The sequence below is a fragment of the Protopterus annectens genome, chromosome 6.part1 (assembly GCF_019279795.1).
Source record: "Protopterus annectens isolate FY-2018-M chromosome 6.part1, PAN1.0, whole genome shotgun sequence".
Lineage (NCBI taxonomy): Eukaryota > Metazoa > Chordata > Ceratodontiformes > Protopteridae > Protopterus > Protopterus annectens.
Window position 1 is genome coordinate 326,081,847 of NC_056738.1, and position 5,102 is coordinate 326,086,948.

The window sequence follows — 5,102 nt, forward strand, 5'->3', positions numbered from 1 at the left end:
AATAGTGAACACTGTTTAATCGAACCATTTTGTTTGAAATGGCGAAATCACTAATGCACGGAACAGCGATTTTTTTCTCATGGAAAAAAATCACTGGGCTGTTTTCGGGACTTGGCCATTTCCACCACTATGGTGCGATCTCAGAGTTGGTATATTTAAGTAGGCGGGTGTGGGGGCAAAGCCCCCCACTGTATTTTGTGTTTGGGTTTTTTTTTTGTTTGTTTTTTTATGGAGCAGCGATTTTTTTCCCTGGGAAAAATCGCTGTTCCATGTGTGTGGCATTTTGCTCTTTCGACATTTCAGGGGACGATTATACAGAGTTCGCTATTTTAAGTGTTCACTGTTATAATATAGACCCAAGAAATTTGGACAAAGCTTGCCAAAATGGGAGTACAAAGGCCCAAAAATAGGGACAGATTTTAAATAATATTTGCTCAAGTAACTAGATTTGTGTTAAAAAGGCAAGATAGAACAACTTCACATAAAGAAGTTATGTACTCACCATAACCCTTCCATGTGAGTTGTTCATCTTGCCTTCATTCTCAATGATGGGTTCGGAACCGATCCTCGACTCCGACTCAGCCAAATGCAAAAGCTCAAGGTCTTCAACCAGCTCGAGGCCAACTCCCCATCCCATGATGCACTGGTGCTTCCCTCAGATCTTGTTTGCTGCCAACAATGGAATAAGCCATCTCCCAATATAGCAAGTATAGAATACCATAGATAAAGGTCAATTGCAGCCATACCTCACCACAGATTCTCAATCCTCAAGAAGCCTGGAAGGGGGATTGACGGGTGGGATGTAAGAATGAAGGCAAGATGAACAACTCACATTGAATGTTATGGTGAGTACATAACTTCTTTATGTGAAGTTGTTCTATCTTGCCTTCATTCTCACTGATGGGATATCGTCCCAAGCTCCATCTTCTTGGGTGGCTCACGGGAGTATATTCTTCAGGACAGTGGAACCAAAGGAAGCCCTGTCCCTGGAGGCCCTATCCACTTTGTAATGAGTGATAAAGGTATGAGGCCTTGACCAAGTGGCTGCTGCACAAATTGTACCTATTGGTAATTTGGCAGAAAAGGCTAAGGAAGTGGATACAGCTCTAGTTGAGTGGGCCTTTATCTTGTCTTGTAATGGTGAATTCACTGAAGTGTAAGTAAAGGAAATACAGTCTGATAACCATTTTGATAAAACTGTTCTTTCCAACAGGAGCACCCTTCTTGGAGTCTGAGAAGGAAACAAAGAGTTGATCTGTTTTCCTAAAATCCTTGGTCCTGTCCAAATAGAAGCGTAGCGGTCTGTGAACGTCAAGCTTGTGTAAAATATACTCTGCCTTATTGTCATACTTGGGAAAGAATACAGGCAATTCTATAGATTAACTGAGATTTGTTTCTGAGCATACCTTGGGGAAAAATGAGGGATTTGTCCATAGAGATAATCTATCATTATGAAATATCAAGTAAGAGGGTTTTATGGACAAGGCCTGTAACTCTGAAACCCTCCAAGCAGAAGTAATAGCTACTAGAAAGACGGTTTTCCATTTAATATACTTTAGATCACACGAAGAGGCTGGTTCAAAGGGTGACAGAATTATTCGCGATAGTACAAAATTTAGATTCCATGGGGAAAGAGGAGATTTGACGGGTGGTCTTAAATGTATCATGCCTTTGAGAAATGCCTTCGAGAGTCTATGAGACATGGTATTAGACCCTTCCTCACGAGTGGTCCCTAAAGAAAGAAGTGGCGGAAGACATTTTCCACATATGGGGATCACTCGTGAGGCAATTCTTGTGAGGTAACAGAATTGCCCTGCTTAGCTTGTCTGCTATCACAATGGACTCCCCCCGGGATGTGTATTGCTATCAGAAAGCGCTGGGTGGACTTCACCCATTGCCATACTCTCAAGGCTTCTTGACATAGAGAGTAAGATTTGGTTCCTCTTTGTTTGTTTATGTACCAGACTACTGACACATTGTCTGTCTGGACTGCAATGGTCCCCAGAGGAAGACAGTCTTGAAAGGACTGCAACGCTAGAAGTACTGCTCATCTCTAGGACATCGATATGCAGGTGAGCCTCGTGTTCCTTCCATGTGCCTTGGGCTGCTCTTCCTTGATAATGCCCCCCCACCCTATCAGGGAAGTGTCCGGTCACTATGGCAACTGGGTTGGGTAGAACAAAGGGATGCCCTATTGTTACACACTGCGATATCAGCCACCACTGGAGGTCCTTCTTGCATGAATTTGTGAGTATAACCTGATGCGAAATTGGGAGTTCCTGAAAGGACCACTGGGAGAACAGCAGCCATTGATGTATCCGCATATGCATCCGGCCCAGTGGAATTGCAATGACTGCTGCCGCCATTGTACCCAGCAATCTGAGAACCGCAGAAGCTGGAGCTTTTTCTTTCAAGAGGAGAGCTAGAACCTGTTGCCAAAGAGCACAAACCCTTTCTGATGGAAGTTTTAAGGTCATTATGGTAGTGTCCAGATCTGCTCCTATAAAAAGGGTATGTTGCGATGGCAATAAGGCAGATTTTTCTAAATTTATGGTAATCCCCAAATGACAGCATAGATTCATAGTAGTGTCCCTTGCTTGAATGAGCTGATGCCTTGTGGTGGTGGTTAGGAGCCAGTCATCTAAAGTATGGAAACACCTGGAATCCCAAACATCTCAGGTGAGCCGTGACTATTGCCATGCATTTGGTGAACACTCTGGAGGCTGTTGTGAGATCAAAGGGCAGTGCTCGAAATTGGTAGTGACTGATCCCCAGTCAAAAGCGCAGATGATCTCTGGATGGTCTGTCCATTTTTATGTGGTGGCACGCATCCTGGAGATCTATCGAGCACATCCAATTGTCTTTTCCTAGAAAAGGAGGTATCAACTGCAGTGTAACCATCCAGAACTTTGTCTTTTTCACAGATTTGTTTAACCTGCTGAGATCCAAAATGGGCCTCCAGTCCCCTGTTTTCTTTGGAACTAAAAGAACCTTGAGTAAGTTTCAGATCCTATCTTGTCTGCGGGGACCGACTGGATAACTCTTTTTTTGTAGCAACCTTTGAACTTCTATGGTTGCTTGTTGCCTGTGACTAGGTGGAACATCTGGGATTTTTCTTATTGAGGGAGGTAGGGTGGAAAAGGGAATAGACTAACCTCTGGATATGATGCTTTGTACCCAGCTGTCTTTTGTTATTTTTAGCCAGGCATCTGGGAACAAAGATAAGCACCACCCGACTGCCTTCAGAGATGGACAGGCAGGCCTCCTCTCAGGAGCACTGTTAGGGCTTCCCAAAGAACTGATCTCTGTCACCCTGGTTCTGCAGACCCCCTCTGCCGCATGGATGGTGTCTTCCATTATTACCCCCTCCTCTGCCTCTGGAGGGGGTTTCACCATGTGTGCCCTGAAAGGCTCCTTGAGTTTTACTGAACCATATCTTTCCTTCTTTCTGACCTTTGGGGTAGGGTCCAGTAGGAGTGGAAAAACAGACACCAACGGCAGAGTCTTTCCGTCTTGTTTAAACCTGGTAAGTGTTTCTTTCATTTTGGGTCCAAAAAGGGACGAGCCATCGAAAGGGGTGTTGATAAAGGATGACTTAAAGGGCTCCGCAAAAAAAGTGCATCCAGGAATGTCTCATAAGAGCAATTCCTGTACCTGCTGCTCTGTTCGCTCCATCAGCTGCATACGAAAGCAGACGCATGGAGGAGTTTGTTTAGGGAATTGAGGGTGGAGAGCTGTGAAGATATTTTATCTGAGACCCTCGCAGCTACTGAACCCTGTAGAGTATCTCCTAGCTCTTTTAGATCTCTTTGCAATCTAGTGAAATGCGTGAGAAATGTTGCTGAAGTAAACATGCACTTTCCATATCTGTCCATGACTCTCGAATCTTTACTCGGAGGATGGACCGATGTCGAAGTTTTGGATATCTCCTTCTTGGTGGCCGCCGTCACCACCATGGCATCAACAGGGACTCCCGTGGTGAGAAAAGCCTTGTCCTGTGGTGAGGTAATAAACTTACTGGGCCTCCAAGGGACAGGTTCCACTGTATCTGGAGACTCCCACACCTTTCGACAAACCAAGTCCACGAGTTCGTCGAAAGGTGGAGACACCTAATAGGCGGAGGGCTGAGACCCAAAAGCCTTCAGGTAGACTGACTCATCATCAGTAGGTTTGATAGACTGCCAATCACCCCACTGTTTGACAATCTCCAAGATATATGTGAAGGAGATATCTTCTGAGGGTGACCGTGGGGAACCTTTTGAATCATCCAAGTCAGTGTCTGAAGTGATGGATTCCCGAGGGGAGTCCAGATGCTTCTTCTTGCATAGCCTCTTCTGGGAGACCTCCTCAGTGGGAGCTTCTGGTGAGGTCTTGGAAGAGCACGGATTGCCCAATGGTGCTTGCTGAGGATCTGAGTCTCTACACTTTTGTGGAATCTGTGATGATGAAGTAGACACTGGCGCTTTAGGGGGAGAAGCTGCTGGGCCTGATGAAGTGGTTGTCCGAGGGGACAATGCTCTCCTCATGGCATCGAAGGCCTCCCCTGGCTCCGATGGGAAGGAACTCCTAGATCCGAAGATACAGTCGATTCCCTCAGCACCAAGATGGTAGCCAAATAGCCGGAGGTAGGAGCCAAACTCACATGTGCCGAAGCCCCAAGAGGCAAAGTCGGACCTGAAAGATCGGTTCGACTACCCTCCCCAGACCCGACCGGAGAGTGTCGGCTGCTAGACTCTTCCATTGGCACAAAAGCAGTCTGAGAAGTCGGATCCGAAATTCCTGGAGCAGGTCTCGGTACCGACGGCTCCACTATCATCAGTTCTGAGCACTCCTGCTCCAAAACCTCCATTCAGATTGAAGGAGGAACAGATATGGGGGGGGGGGGGGAGTTAGATGGTTCTGAAGCCTGAGGGGTTGGCTCCGACAAAAAACTTGGCCAGCGCCAGTGTCTGAAAAAGCTTCTGCACCACACAATCCACATCCATGTCTGATAGGCTTCTTGAGGACTGAGAGAACAGAACCAAAGAAGTTACAGATTGTAAAATTGGAGAACACGCAGAAGCTGGAGCTTTTTCTTTCAAGAGGAGAGCTAGGAACCTGTT